Genomic DNA, 16,944 nt, shown 5'->3' with positions numbered 1-16,944 from the left:
AGGTGGCAGGACCGCATCTCCAACACAGAAGTCCTCGAGGTGGCCAACATCCCCAGCTTATACACACTACTGAGTCAGCGGCGCTTGAGATGGCTTGGCCATGTGAGCTGCATGGAAGATGGCAGGATCCCCAAGGACACATTGTACAGTGAGCTCGCCACTGGTATCAGACCTACCGGCCGTCCATGTCTCCGCTTTAAAGATGTCTGCAAACGCGACATGAAGTCCTGTGACATTGATCACAAGTCGTGGGAGTCAGTTGCCAGTGATCGCCAGAGCCGGCGGGCAGCCATAAAGGCAGGGCTAAAGTGTGGCGAGTCGAAGAGACTTAGCAGTTGGCAGGAAAAAAGACAGAAGCCAAGGGGAGAGCCAACTGTGTAACAGCCCCGACAGCCAATTTTTTCTGCAGCGCCTGTGTAAGAGTCTGTCACTCTAGAATTGGCCTTTATAGCCACTCCAGGTGCTGCTTCACAAACCACTGACCACCTCCAGGTGCTTACCCATTGTCTCTCGAGACAAGGAGGTCCTAGAAGAAGAAGAAGAAGTATAAATGGGTGGTTGTTGGTCGGCACAGACTCAGTGGGCTGAAGGGCCTGTTTTGGTGCTGTATCTCTCTATGACAAGGGTGAAGAAACTTCAATTGTTCTGAGCTATCCTTATAACTTAGTCTCCTAACAGTATAAATTATTGTCATTGCTCTTTTCTGCCCATCTTCCATCGCTTGAATGTTTCCATTGTATATGGGAGACCACGACTGAATGAAGGTGTAGATACACCAAATATTGTTTCTTTATTATTGCTCAGTTCATTCTTTGAGGATTGACTGTGTTTGTACTTCAAAGCCCTTGCTATCCACAACCTTATTGTGAATCATTGCATTGGCATCATGGCTTTGAATGAATCTTGGTTCAGGGGTTGGAACACCTTGTCCTTTAGTGAAACCTCCCAGCCTGGCTATACTTTCCATTCTTTTGGGCCTCCTTATCTCGAGAGACAATGGATACGCGCCTGGAGGTGGTCAGTGGTTTGTATTATAAAAACAAGAAATGCTGGAAATACTCAGCAGGTCTGGCAGCATCTGTGGAGAGAGAAGCAGAGTTAACGTTTCGCGTCAGTGACCCTGCTTCGAAACTTCGGAACCAGTTGAGTATTTCCAGCATTTCTTGTTTTTATTCCAGATTTCCAGCATCCACAGTATTTTGCTTTTATTATACTTTCCATTATCTGCCTTGCCCAAATCGCCATAGTGGCAGTGTGGCCCTTATCACCAAATTGCAACTCAGACTCTCCACCTACGCCTCTGGCAACATCTCCTTTGAGGACCTCACCTCATTCTTCACCTCTCGCCTCTCCTTTAAATTGTTTAATTGCTATCATTTCTCCAGGGGAAATGGTGGCCTAGTGGTAATGTCACTGAACTAGTAATCCAGAGGCTCAGGGTAATGGCCTGAGGGCACGAGTTCAAATCCTACTATGGCAGCTGGTGGAATTTAAATTCAATTAATTAATAAAAATCTGGAATTGAAAGCTAGTCTCAGTAATAGTGCCATGAAACTATCATCGATTGTCATAAAAACCCATCTGGTTCACTAATGTCCTTCAGGGAAGGAAATCTGCCATCCTTACCTGGTCTGGCCTATATGTGACTCCAAATGCACAGCAATGTGGTTGATTCTTAACTGCCCTCTGAAATGGCCTAGCAAGCCACTCAGTTGTCAAGGGCCATTAGGGATGGGTAACAAATGCTGGCCTTGCCAGTGATACCCACATCCCATGAAAGAATAAAAAAAACACCCTGAGTTTTCCTGGGACATTTTTTTCTATGTAAAATATATAAATGCAAACTGTGGTTGTTGTACAGGAAAGTCATAATTTCTATTATTGAAAGAATAGTAAAACAAGATGATGTGTTCTTTTGTACAGTTGCTAAGTTTGTTGATAAGTACTCAATGTGATTCTGTCATTGTGATGCGATTTCAATCATATTGTTAAAACCTCACATGTCATCATTAAAACATTATTGTGCTGTTCCCCCAAATGTGCATTCTGTGATAATGATTTGATGAAATAAAACTGCAACTTGGGTTCCACAGCAGTTTGTGAGAACCAAATAATTGAAATTATCCTACTGCTCCACCCAACCTTCCTGCAAAGCTGCCTTGAAAAATCACCGATTCTTCTCCTTGGAGCATTGTGTGTTCAGCACCTGTGATTATACTGGTTTAGTGAGAACACTTCATTAGAAGAAGGAATTTTCCTCCACACAAGATCAGATGGCAGGTTGTTCAATCTTGCCCGTCTTAGAGTGAAGACCAAAGTACGGAAAGTCATCATCAGGGAACTCCTCTTTGCTGACGATGCTGCATTGAGACCCCACACGTAAGAGTGTCTGCAGAGACTCATCGACAGGCTTGCAGCTGCCTGCAACGAATTTGGCCTAACCATCAGTTTCAAGAAAACGAACATCATGGGACAGGATGTCAGAAATGCTCTATCCATCAATATCGGCGACCACACTCTGGAAGTTGTTCAAGAGTTCACCTACATGGGCTCAATCATTATCAGCAACCTATCTCTCAATGCAGAAATCAACAAGTGCATGGGAAAGGCATTTGCTGCTATGTCCATACTGACCAAGAGGGTGTGGGAAAATGGCACATTGACACAGAACACAAAAGTCCGAGTGTTTCAAGCCTGTGTCCTCAATACTTTGCTCTACAGCAGCGAGGCCTGGAAAACGTATGTCAGCCCAGAGCAACGTCTCAACGTATTCCATCTTCGCTGTCTCCGGAGAATCCTTGGCATCAGGTGGCAGGACCGTATCTCCAATGCAGAAGTCCTCGAGACAGCCAACATCCCCAGCATGTATGCCCTACTGAGCCAGTGGCGCTTGAGATGATTTGGCTATGTGAGCCGCATGGAAGATGGCAGGATCCCCAAGGACGTATTGTACTGCGAGCTCGTCACTGGTATCAGACCCACTGGTCGTCCATGCCTCCGCTTTAAAGACGTTTGCAAACGCAACATGAAGTCTTGCGACATTGACCACAAGTCGTGGGATCCAGTTGCCAGCGATCGCCAGAGCTGGCGGACAGCTATAAAGGCGGGGCTGAAGAGAGATGAGTCGAAGAGACTCAGCAGTTTGCATGAAAAGAGACAGAAGTGTAAGGAGAGAGCCAACTGTGTAACAGCCCCGACAACCAACTTTACCTGCAGCGCCTGTGGAAGAGTCTGGCCTTTATTGCCACTCCAGGCACTGCACCACAAACCACTGACCACCTCTAGGTGCTTACCCATTGTCTCTCGAGACAAGGAGGCCGAAAGGAAGGAAGTGAGAATACTTCATTATACTGCTCAATCAACCACCTCATTGCTTTGTCTCTACACTGGGTCATGCAGAGTGTAATATAGTCTATGCGTAACACTGAATGCTGGGGCCTATCAGGCACATCAGCCAGATAAAAATGTATTAGAAGAGCTATGCTTAGTTATGGGTGTGTGTTACTACACATATATAACTGCTTTCTCCAGGTGCGTAATGAATGCTTTCTAGTACCTGATGATCTGTAGGAATTCTACTAGATGTCATGTCACTTCAGTCATGTGGTTAATATGAACCACATTGGACAACTTTGTACTCAGAATTGAGATTTGTACAGGTTCGAAGGGTAAAAGTGAGGTAGCGACATCAATCTAACAAAATGTTTGTGACAGCTCATGAAGGGTTAATCAGACAAATGAAACTAATGAGGTCCTTTGATAACTTGTCTGAAAAACCTGACAAAACCAATACTTTCATAGACATAATCTGATTGTTTGATAAATTAAATAGAAACAGATTTTACACAATATACATCCGCATATACCTATGGATTCTACCTCTAATGCCTTAACTAGACCAACTCAATTGCTGATATATCAAATATATGGGAATTTTATGCCTACAAAACTCCTTGGAAAAACAGTCTGATTTGAAGGTCAGCCTGTGGGAAAGTAGCAATCTGCTCAAACATAATTTCCAATCCTCATAAGCTATAAATACTAGGTGTAACAGTGCCAAGTTTTCATAAACAAAACCAAAACCAGTAGATGCTGGAAATCTGAAATGAAAATAGAAAATACTGGAAACATTCAGAAGGTCTGCAGCAACTGTGGAGTGAGAAACAGAGGGTAGGTGCTATATATTGTTATATTATTTGGAAAGAGCTAGGAACTAAATAGCTAGGAACTGTGTAAGTGTGTTCCAGGGTGCCATGTTCACTGCTGCACTGGAGTCATGTGACATGTAACACAGCATCAGTCAAAAACAGTTTTACCAAGCAGCATGGAAAGCTGTATGAAATACTCAATTAGCTCCAGTATTTTTAAATCTAAAGGGTGATTATTTCTAACTTATGGCAACCAGAAGACATAACAGGAGGATTTTATCCTGCTCTTGGAGATAGGAATGGAGGCAGGGGGCCAAACAAAATGGCAAGGGGTGCCAATTAATGGACACTTAAGAGCCTCTTCCCATCTCCACTCCAATTTTGTGGAATACAGACGGCCCGGCTGCCACATGGAGACACCTGGTGGCCTCATAGCAGAGTTGGGGGGTCCCTCCTTTGGGGGCAACATGGTCCCCATAGTGCCCCCCCCCCTCCACCTCGGCAGCGATGGTAGCCTAGGCAAGACAGCCCACACTTTCACCAACCACATCCCCAGCCCCAGCTCCTCCTACCCCTTGCCAGAGCCTGCCTGATAGGCCCCAGCAACCCCAATCCCATTCACCTGAGTCCTGTGGTCTCTGATGTCTGCTCCTCACAGGTCTCCTGCTGTACCAGCGGTGGCCACCACTTCCGATGGTGCTGCAGGTACTACAGAGCAGCCAGCCCTCCAATTAGCCGGCAGCTCTGGAGGCAGGTGCTCAGCCCTTAAAGGGACAGCGAGCAGTTAATTGGCTGCCCTCTGTTAAATTGCAATGGGAGGCAGATGGAGGACCGAGGTGGGTTCTCCTCCCATCTTCTGTCTCACCGTCAGGACCCCTGTTGCTGGAATAAAATCTGGCCTAGAGTTAATATTTCAGGTGGATGACCTTTTGCAGGTTCCAATGAAAGATCATCATCCTGAAACTTTGGCTGGGATTTTACCAGGCCATTGAAGACAGGCTGGGATATGGATGGGGTAGGAAAATGGTGGCAAATCTTCAGATAACTATCCAGTTCTCTTTTGAAGGCCTTGATTGAATCTGCCTCCACCATAATCTCAGGCAGTGCATTCCAGATCCTAACCAATCGTTGTGTAAAAAAGTTTTTCCTCAGGTCGCTGTTGCTTCTTTTGCTTATCACTTTGTATAGTGTTCTGTGGTTCTCGACTCTTAAGCCAATGGGAACAGTTTCTCCCTATCTACTCTGTCCAGACCCCTCATGATTTTGAACACGTCTATCAAATTTCTTCTTATCTTCTCTTCTCCCAGGAGAACAGACCCAGCTTCTCCAATCTATCCATGTATCTAAAGTTCCTCATCCCTGGAACCATTCATGTGAATCTTTTCTGCACTCTCTATAATGCCTTAACATCCTTCTGAAAGTGTGGTTCCCAGAACTGGACACAATACTCCAGTTGAGGCTGAACCAGTGTTTTGTACATGTTTGTCATAACTTCCTTGTTTTTGTACTCTATGTCCCTATTTATAAAGCCCAGGATCCTGGATGTTTTATTAACCGTTTTTTCAACCTGTCCTGCAACCTTCAATGATTTGTGCACATATACCCCCAGGTCCTTCTGCTCCTGCATCCCCTTTAGAATTGTCTCCATTAATTTATATTGCCTCTCCTCATTCTTCTTACCAAAATGAATCACTTCACACTTTTCTGCAATAAATATCATCTGCCACTTGTCTGCCTGTTCCACGAGCCTGTCTATGTCCTGTTGATGTTTATCACTATCCTCCTCATAGTCCACAATACTTCCAAGTTTTGTGTCATGCGCAAATTTTGAAATTGTGCCCTGTACACCCAAGTCTATGTCATTAACATATATCAGGAAAAGCAGGAATGCAATGAAGAATAATTAAAACAATTAAACAATACCCTATACATGTAAAGCAACTGCAGCTCAAAATTGGAATTTAAAAGTGTCTGTGCAGTCTGCCTCTCCCTAGCCACTGCATAACCTTATTCTGAATGATGACATATCCAGAACGTACTGTACACATGCAGTTTGTATCCTTTACTAAATTATGTACTCACAGATTTGTGGAAGGATTTACCAAATGTGCAGCCATTGTTTTTGATCCCCACCACAAACTCTGTTCCTTAGCCAATAACTCCATCCTTCTCCCTGGCAACCAGGCTGAAAGAGACTATTCTCAACTTGGGTGTCAAACTTGACCCTGAGATGAGATTCCGACCACATAATCTACACCATCACTAAGACTGCCTATTGCCACTTCTGTTGCATCACTCAACTCCACCCCTGCCTCAGCTCATCTACTGCTGAAACCCTCATCCATACCTTTGTTACCTCTAGACTAGACTATTCAAATGTATTTCTGGCCCATCTCCCATATTCTACCCTCTGTAAACTTGAGGTCATCCAAAACGTTGCTGCCTACATCCTAACTCGCACCAAGACCTGTTCACCCATCGCCCCTGTGCTCGCTGGCCTACATTAGCACCTAGTTAAGCAATGCCTCAATTATAAATTCTCATCCTTGTTTTCAAATCCCACCATGACCTCACCCCTCCCTGTCTCTGTAATCTCTGCCAGCCCTACAAACCTCTGAGATATCTGCATTTCCCCAATTCTGGCCTCTTGAGCATCCCGATTTTAATAATTCTGCCATTGGTGGTTGTGAATTCCAGAGCTGACATGGCCCTAACCTCTGGAATTCCTTCTATAAACCTCTCTGCATCTCTACCTCTCTTTCCTTCTTTGACACAGCTTAAAACCTATCTCTTTGACCAAACCTTTGGTCATCTGCCCTAATATTGCTCCTGTGAAGTGCCATGGGAAGTTTTAGTGCATTAGAGGCTGTATATGAATACAAGTTGTTCTTGTTTTTAAATGTGGCAATGGCAGCTCAGTATTACAATTCCACATTTTGTGTGAAAACAGCTGCAGTCATTTAGTGCCCAACAGCTGTGTACAGTTAAACAATCTCCAGCCACCTGATAGCCCAAATCGTCATTTAATTAGCAGTCTTTTCAGACGATATTACAGGCAGCATAGGCGTCCTCTGTTTTGACAGCCTTTTCCACAAAACTGTAGACCAAAGTATGGATTATCCAAGTGTTTCAGTTACATAGCTATAATTTCTTATCTAACAGCAGGCTGATATTCTTTAATCAATGGTGCAAACCAGAACACAGAATGAGGCATCCTCACTGAATAGTGCTCATCTTAATGTTCTGCCTCATCTTGCAGTCAACTGGATGGGGTGCATGTTGAATCATAAAACCTTACAGCACAGAAGGGGGATATTTGGCCCAAAAACCCACTCCCCCCCCCCCACCCCCCACTCCCCACCCCACTCTTTCCTCATATCCCTGCAAATCTTTCATTTTTAAATATTTCTCCAATTCCCTTTTGTAAGTGACTATTGAATCTGCTTCCACCACTCTTTCAAGCAGTGCATTCCAGAACGTAACAACTCGCTCCATAAAAACATTATTCCACATCTCCCCTCTGGTTCTTTTGCTAATTAGTGTCCTTTGGTTACCGACCCACCGGTGGAACAGTTTCTTCTTATTTTCTCGATCGAAACTTTTCAGAATTTTGAACACTTCGATTAAATTTTCCTTAAACTTCTCTGCTCTAAGGAGATAGATCTCAACTTCTTGTCTTTCTATTACTAAACTCCGTCATTCCTGGTATCATTCTCTACCAGGCCTAGACATCCTTCCTAAAGTGTAGAGCCCAGAATTGGACACAATACTCTAGCTGAAGCCAGAGTTAACACAATTTCCTCACTTTTGTACGCTATGCCTCTATTTATAAAGCCATGGATTCTATATACATTTTAATAGCTTTATCCATTTGTTCTTCACCTTCAAAGTTTGTGCATGTGAAATCTGTTTCTCCATCCACTTTAATATTGTACCATTTAGTATATATTGCTTTCCTAATTTTTTGCTCCAAATGCATCACTTCATACTTTTCTGCATTAAATTTAATCTGCTATGCATTTGCATATTTCACTAGTCTCCTGTTTTTACCTGGATAGGCTAAATTTATCAATTCTGCTGCCTCCTGTAGCAGTTCTTCTGACCAAGATAATGGAAATGTTATTTTCCTACTAAGGACTTTTTTTAATAAGAGTTACAGACAGATGAGAGATGATAGGGATGGCTCCCCCTTTTCCACCTCTCAACTGACCGAGGACATCGTGGTTCTTAAAAAGTGTTTTAACTCCTGAGTACTTTATTTGTCAGGAACAGACGAATGATAGGTTTTCTCGTAAGTTTTAAAAGAAAGATAAATGTTAATTGTTAAACACTCGAATATGCTCAACTGCACCCACTCTGTCACGCATACAGATGCACACACACTCAAGAAAAGATAGTGATTATAAAGGTAACTTGTGATTAGGTCTTAGACTTCAAGAGTTCTCTATTATACTTGCTTCTCCCTGGGATGGAGACTTGAAACAATGCAGGCCTGTAATCCTTTTTTATCCACTGAACAAATGTTTTGCAAGTTTGGGAGAATAGATTCGCTGTTGTTTTATGTTTGCAGTAGCAGATTTTTCTTGTTATACTCCAGTCAATGTTCAATGGCGAAGCCCTGGTACGATTCCTCAGGAAGAGAATTCAAGGCCAACTCGAGTCTCTGCCTACATGTGGCTTAAAGCTGGTGGTCTTAGGCAGGATCTTTACACTTCATTGGCAAAGATGTTTCTATCTCTGTCTGCTTAGAATATCCCTTATTAAAATCCCTTATCAGAAAACTTCTTTCTGTCCTGTGACTAGAGCATGTCTTTCCATTGTCCTAATAAATAGTTTCTGATGGTTAGGCCATTCTCAAACAATGGAGTCCGAGTATCACTCATCAACATACCATCTTGATAAAATAAATCTTATCACAGCCATTTTCTGGATTTCAAGTTTGGAGTCGAAGAGTCTGCAACAGTATTGTGAACTCAGTTTTTTTAATTAGTTCAAGAAATGCAGCCATTACCACAGGGAGGGTTATTTGCATTTTTATGACTTCTCCAAGACTTGTTCAGACATGAAAATTAGCTCCGGGTTCTTGCAGTTCCATATGTATTGGCAGGAAAGAAAAGGTCACCAGACCTCTCAACTCCCGTTTGTTTGACAGGAAAGTGTCCATTTTGGGTTTATACTCATAAGTTCATATTTATAGTTCATAAGTTCGTATTGCATGGGCATGACTTAATGTATGGGTTTGGTGAAAGGCTCTTAGCTATGTTTTCTTTATGCTGCTCAATCCAGTTTGACACTTTGTGGGTTTTTCCCTGAATTCCAGTTGTGTGTTGCTTTTCCATAAAGTGTCAGTCTTGGCTCAGTGAAGTGCACTTAGCTGTGAGTCAGTAGGTCCTCAGTTCAAGTGCCACTGCAGGTGTTGAACATTTAATCCAGACTGACATCAATGCAGTACTGAAGGAGTACTGCACTGCTGGAGGTGCTGTCTTTTGGATGAGACTTTAAATCAAGGTCCGTCTGCCCTCTTGGGTGGATGTTAATGATTCCATGCCACTATTCAAAGAAGAACAATGGAGTTCTCCTGGTGTCCTGGCCAAACTATTCCCTTAACCAACATTTCTAAAACAGATTATCTGGTCTTTCATCTCATTGCTGTTTGTGGGACCTGGCTACACATAAATTGGCTGCTGCGTTTCCCTATGTTACAATATTGACTACAATTCATAATTACTTCATTCATGTGAAACGCTTTGGGACATCCTGAAGTCATGAAAGGTGCTACATAAATGTGAATTCTTTCTTCCCTTACCCTCCACTATAACCAGATCTGTGTAGCATTTCCTGGTACTGTGCCTATTAACGACAGGATTGCTGCAATTTGTGGAGCCATGACTGTTTCTATTGTAGCTGCCAATCTCTGTTAGAAGGTCACTACAGGAGTCTGCTGACTATTACACAAGCTTTCCTTGGCAGGCTATAAAGTGTTTTTTAAATTTGGCTAGGACAGAGTGTTCCTCCTAGAGAAATGCAATTTTCCCCTTTTTATTATGTGGCATTGATGATTAAGCTATTCCTAAAATATTGATGAGTATAATTAATCTTATTGTCTTGTTAAATTGCTTGTAGTTTTTTGGGGATTAATCTTGTGACAACGTATTTGTAGTTAAATTGTTTAATATTCCTGTTAATCCTGATAAATGCATGTTGTGGATTAATTCTCCTGAATGCCTTACTTCTTACAAGGACAGGAAGTTTACATGTGAGAAAGTGACATGAGCAGCAAAGGTGGATGTTAGAAACGGCTCTTTCACATGAAAGCAAAAAAAGTCACATCTCTTTTGCAATTTAAATGACTTGTTTTAATAGTGGGCCTTAGTCTTGATTATCCTCTGTGCAGAGCTATTAGGAATTCAGAAATTTTAATCTGGTTCAGTCTTTTGTCATGTGACATTACTTAAAAAGGAAGAAAAGCTGCAATTGCAATAATATTGCATGATAATTTGCTTTAGTAAAGTTTTGTTCAATAATTTAAAAAGTGGAAGTGTTTCATGCTTGATTTACTGTCACGTCAATGATTTTGTTTTGGGCAATCCCTGCAGCCCTTTGCTTGGCAGTTCAGCAATTCTTTCTCCCCATCATATGTCAGAAGTTTCAATGAGGCAGTGATGGATACCAGGTGCAGCAGCTTGCTTGACAATTAAAACAATAGTTATATGGGGAGAGACTTGGCAGGTTCCATTCTGTAAATATGTGTTTATGTTACTCCTGCAGGCTGCTGCATTTTGAAATTTTCATTGATTTATTTTCAAGGTAGTCACCTGGAGCTTACAAAAGCACTCTCGTTTATATAAAACACCAAACATGATGTAAAGTAAGTTCCACTGTAATTTCACTTGATGTCCTAGCCTATCAGATTCAGAGCCCATTGATCAGTACATGGAGGAATATCATGACTGACTATTCAAACTATGCAAAACCAAAGATGAAGGTGTTTAGGGAGATTGGCAAGTGCCACAACATGTTACTGCTCCAAAGCATGGCTTTGAGGGATATGTTTGTGATGGCTTACAGGGTTCTTGGTGTTACCAATGCCATCAAGTTACTAACATAATAACGACCAGGAAGACTGAAGAATGGATGAAAGCTGACATCAAAAAAGGAGAAATCATAGTTTTTTAATGCGTTTTTGGGAAGAGAGCACTGCTGGCAAGGCCTGCATTTATTTGCCATTCCATATGCCCTTGAGAAGGTGGCGGTAAGTCACCTTCTTGAACTGTTACAGTCCATGTGGTGTAGGTACACCCACAGTGCTGTTCGGGAGGGAGTTCCAGGATTTTGACCCACGTCAGTGAAGGAATGATGATTATAGTTCCAAGTCTCCAACCAGTGGAGAGTTTTCCCCTGATTCCCATTGACTTCAGTTTTGCTAGGGCTCCTGGATGCCACACTCAGTCAAATGTTGCCTTGATGTCAATGGTAGTCACTTTCACCTCACCTCTGGAATTCAACTCTTTTGTCCATATTTGGACCAAGGCTGTAATGAGGTCTGGAACTGAATGGTTCTGGCAGAACACAAACTGAGCATCGGTGAGCAGGTTATTGCTGAGCAAGTGCCGCTGGATAACACTGTCGATGATACCTCCCAACAGTTTGCTAATGATTGAGAGTTGATTGGGACGGTAATTGGCCATATTGGATTTTTCCTGCTTTTTGTAAACAGGACGTAACTGGGCAGTTTTCCACATTGTCACGTAGACGTCAGTGTTGGAGTTGTACTGGAACAGCTTAGCTAGGGGCACGGCTAGTTCTGGAGTACAAGTCTTCAGTACCACTGCTGGGATGTTGTTAGTGCCCAAAGCCTTTGTTGTATCCAGTGCTTTTATCCATTTCTTGATATCGCATGGAGTGAATCAGGTTGGCTGCCAACTGGCATCTGGGAAGCTGGAGACCTCAGGAGGAGGCCGAGATGGATCATCCACTCGGCACTTCTGGCTGAATATGGATGCAAATGCTTCAGCCTTGTCTCTTGCACTGATGTGCTGGGCTCCCCCATCACTGAAGATGGGGATGCTTTCGGAGTCTGCTCCTACAATTAGTTATTTAATTGTCCACCACCGTTCACAACTAGTTGTGGCAGGACTGTAGAGCTTGGATCTGATCTGTTGGTTGTGGGATTACTTAGCTCTGTCTATTGCAAGCTGCTTCCACTGTTTAGCATCTATGTGGTTGTGCATTGTAGTTTCAACAGGTTGACACCTCATTTTTAGGTATGCCTGGTGGTGCTTCTGGACTCCTGCACTCCTGATTGGACCCAGGTTAATCCCCTGGTTTGATGGTAATGGTAAAGTGAGGGATATGCCAGGCCATGAGGTTACAGATTGTGGTTGAATACAATTCTGCTGCTGCTAATGGTCCATAACGCCCCATGGATGCCCAGTTTTGAGCTGCCAGATCTGCTCTCAATCTGTCCCATTTAGCACAGTGGTAGCGCAGCACAACACAATGTACCAAATCCTCAGTGTGAAGTCAGGACTGTGCAGTGTTCACTCCTACCACTACTGTCATGGACAGATGCATCTGTGGCAAGTGGATTGGTGAGAGTTACAATAATGAAATAAATCCTATGTAATGTTGAATATTATAAGTTTTGTCAAGATCAATGTGGAAAAGAGAACTATGACTGAGGGTAGTTATTGTAACAAGAGGTTCAAATTATATCAGTAACTCAAAATTATTTCCTTGTAATTACTCCTTCTCATCCATTTGATTTTGGACTGTATGTATACATTATTTTTGATGACATAACTGAAGGATTAACTTGAAAGTTATCACTAGAAGATTATAAGAGTTTAATTTGTAGTAGTTTACTGAGATATAACACCACCTAGGGATGAATTTTTCCACTGGGGAAGAAGTCCTGTCACCGGAACGGAAAGGGAGAGCCAACCCCACACTGACGGGCGGTGAGACCCTCGGGTAGCATTTTATCAGCGGCAGTCCATTAAGAGGCCTCCACTGGGATTGCCATCCAATTTAAGATGACGGCCCACACCCCAGAGTTGCCAGCCCAATCAGAGTGTTGGCAGCTCAGTAGCTTTGGCAGTGCCACTGTTACAGGTGACCTCTGCTGAGGCTGCAAGATAAAGGAGAGGGTGAAGATAGGGTAAGTATTTTTTAACATGCTGAGGCCAGGCAGGCAGGCTGCAGCAATCAGAGAGAGGGTGGCGGGGGGTGGGGGGTGGTGGCAGTGGCGGGTGGGACCGTCAATTGGCAGCAGGGGCAGCCATTGACGCCGGGAGCCCCTCCATGGGCCATGGAATGGCTATAAAAAAGGCCCCCCCTCCTTACTCCTAGAAACCCACGGGAAGCCACCAGGATATACCTGGAGGTCTCCCCACATGGTGGCGGCCCCTGCCAAGGCTGGTAAAATGCTGGCGGGCAGGAGGTGGCCCTTAATTGGCTACTTAATTGCCACAATTGGCCATCCGGTGGGTGGCTGCGCCACTGAGGTGCCTGCCACTGATAATATGCCATGATGATGGCAAGACGTCAGGCTCCCCTCTCGACACCATCCATCGCCATTTTACTCGCCCACCCACCTCCCAGTTCTTACTCTGTGCCTCTCCGTCTGTCTGTCTGTTTCTCTCTCTCTATGTGTGTGTATATATATATAAGTTTTAAAATTTCCTTTGTGTTTTTTTTTATTTTGTCCCTCACTGACACAGCATGCTAACCAACTCTAGATTTCCATCAGGACCTTGAACTAGTTGCTGGGAGATGTACTAAGCAACCTGATTTCCAATTGAACTGCCCTCAGCTTGCTGCCTCTGCACATTATGCAGTTGAGATTGGGAATTTGCCACAAGAGGAACTGAATCCTATCGTTTAGTGGCGCAATGTGCCAGTACTTCATCTGCCAAAGTATCATGCTCTTGATGCTTATTTGCCTGTTTGTTTACAAAACAGAAACAACTGTTGGTTTACAACAGAGAAACAAGTATATCTGCTATCTTGAGTCTGAAAAAATAAGGTATTTGCCTCGATCTCTATTTTCATGAATGCAGCCAGAGCACCTCTTCTTACAGTGGATTAATACCTTTCTTGTATTGTCTCACTGAAAGTGTCTTTGAAAGAGAAATGATGAGATAGCTAATTACTTTTTCCCCTTCAAATCAATTTATTGAAATAACTCATTAGGGGAGGTGCTCTGTGGTTTCCTGCCTTCATTTGTTTCAGAGATTCACATCTGATTAATTAATTTGAGGCCAGGGGTTCTGCTTTACTGCATCTACTCTATAACATTGGTGACAATGGAATTGATCTTTTCTAGTCATTGATTGTGAGTCCAATTCAGTCTCTACAAATTTCTGAATGCTTAATTACTATCCCTAATATCTCTACATTGCAGATCACTTTCAAATGATCACACTATGTTTCTTTTTACTGGCAGAAGGATTATTTCTCATCAACCCAACCAAGTTAGTTCGGTGCTCTGCAGAGTTTTGAAATAATTCAGTACCAGGTACGAACATAGATTTATTGAATTATCCCTGCTCAAATATTTGATCTGAGTAAGTCATTAGTCCACTGAAGTATCTTAAAATGGTTTCTTTCACAACTTAATTTACCATATAATTTCAAAGTTCTGTAACACTGTATAAATGAATGTTGTTTTTGCTCTATATGTATTTTGGTTTTTTTGTCATTATTTGAACACAATTCACTTATTGCAGAAATATATGTATTTTTTGTTACCAGTCAATCACACAAAGGAAGATCTAATTTATTTGTATTAGCCAAATGTTATTCTTGGCCTTCTGCTGTCCTGTCATGATGTACTCTAAGTAATGGACTCCTTTCACAAGGTTATATCTCCACAAGATGATATTGCTCACATAAAGGAAGGACACAGCCGTGTGAAATGGTAGAATTCTTAAGCATTGTTTTGTTTGCAGCTGAAGTGTCTTTTCTTAAGAAATAGTCATATCAATATTGTTAGGAACAAGAAAAGGTCATCATGTTCAGCCCAACCTTCTCGTTCTTTTGCATTCCATTTCTCTGAATTAATGCTTCAAACATGTTTGAACGCACCAAAAGCTTTCAATAACTATCGGTCTCCATACTGCAGGAAGCCTTTGTTCCACTGAAAATGAAAGATGTGGTTATTTACAATGTTTTTTTGCACTTCTGATGCACAGCCTGCTTCGGCTGCCTAAAGGCATATTACTTTTGAAACATAGGAATCCATTATGAGATATTTTTCCCTCAAAAATGCATACCATTTCCAACAAAAACATATAATTAATCCTAAACAATAATTCTGGAAAGATTACTGTGCCCTGTGAAGCCTTGTCAATCAGCAGGTAGCATTTGCTTTTCAGCATAGAGCTGCATAAGTGTGCTGTAATTACATAGCTTTTATGTATAATTAACCTTTTTGTAGTCCAGTTTGATTATAGTTCAAAGTCTGTTGCTACAGAGTGGTAGCTTTTTGTCTTCCCCTCACCTCCCAATTTTTTTGTTCTGCACCTCCAATATGCTAAACTCTATCTCTTCAGTTGATTCATCAAGCCCTATCTCGCCAGCTGACATATCAAACAGATTACAGAACTGGAAAATAACAGCTTGGCTTAGGTTTTTAATAACTGATTGAGTTGCCAACCTTATACTGAATGCTAATCTATTCGACAAGTGGTAAACTCCATAAAAAGTGAGCTTATGGTAATTATGGCAAAAGTAGGGTTTTGGGGGCGGCACAGTGGCGCAGTGGTTAGCACCGCAGCCTCACAGCTCCAGGGACCCGGGTTCGATTCCGGGTACTGCCTGTGTGGAGTTTGCAAGTTCTCCCTGTGTCTGCGTGGGTTTTCTCCGGGTGCTCCGGTTTCCTCCCACAAGCCAAAAGACTTGCAGGTTGATAGGTAAATTGGCCATTATAAATTGTCACTAGTATAGGTAGGTGGTAGGGAAATATAGGGACAGGTGGGGATGTTTGGTAGGAATATGGGATTAGTGTAGGATTAGTATAAATGGGTGGTTGATGTTCGGCACAGACTCGGTGGGCCAAAGGGCCTGTTTCAGTGCTGTATCTCTAATAAAAAATAAATAAAAAATAAAATAAGCATTATGGTTAAAATACTGAAAGTAAGCAAAAATCGCATTAGACAATTCTGCTTTCTTAAAAAATACATGGTTACATTTTGTTGGCATGATGGAGAGGAGTATTAACACAAGAAATGGAAGCACCATTGCAAGCATTGATTGTGCGGGCTGAGAAGGTGGGGGGGTCGTAAAATCAGGTGGGATGGTGGGGGTGCCATGCCCAACACATACTCACCTCCACTGGTATCTTACCAGCGGCGGGGGGAGGTGGTGGACTGCCCACCCACCCACCCACCCTTAGGTCAATTGAGGCCCTTAAGTGGCCAATTAATGGCCACCTAATGGCCTCTTCCCACTGCCACTGGTATTTTAGAAGCGGCGGATGGGCACTTCACCACCTGAGGAAGTCACCCAGAAAAACTTGGCTGCCTCCTTGCAGGCTGGGGAGCTCCCACCTGATCAGGCACCCTGTGCCCCATGGAGGGCCCCCCCAGGGGTGCAGTCCACCCCCACTGCAAGACCCCCTGACCTCACGATTGACACCCCCTCCCACCATGCCGGGACCTGGCTGATTGGCCCTGGCGAGCTCCTACCCCACTTACCTTTTCCAGCCTCTGTCAATGTCTGGGTCCAGGGCATACTGCAGTCCCAGCAGTGGCCACCGCTCCCGATGGCACTGCTGGGACTGAAGAGCCGCCAG

The 16,944-nt window shown here is 43.1% G+C and overlaps 1 long non-coding RNA gene across 1 annotated transcript in view; it reads left to right on the top strand.

Moving 5' to 3' along the window:
* LOC137372804 (uncharacterized) overlaps positions 1 to 16,944 on the top strand; it is a 265,144-nt gene that overhangs the window by 113,779 nt on the left and 134,421 nt on the right. The window contains exon 3 of the long non-coding RNA XR_010975503.1: positions 14,596 to 14,667. This is a non-coding gene — a long non-coding RNA (uncharacterized lncRNA). The remainder of the gene's footprint in view (positions 1 to 14,595; positions 14,668 to 16,944) is intronic.

Source organism: Heterodontus francisci, chromosome 8 (genome assembly GCF_036365525.1).
Source record: "Heterodontus francisci isolate sHetFra1 chromosome 8, sHetFra1.hap1, whole genome shotgun sequence".
NCBI classification, from domain to species: Eukaryota; Metazoa; Chordata; class Chondrichthyes; order Heterodontiformes; family Heterodontidae; genus Heterodontus; species Heterodontus francisci.
This window is presented reverse-complemented; position numbering and strand designations above follow the sequence as displayed.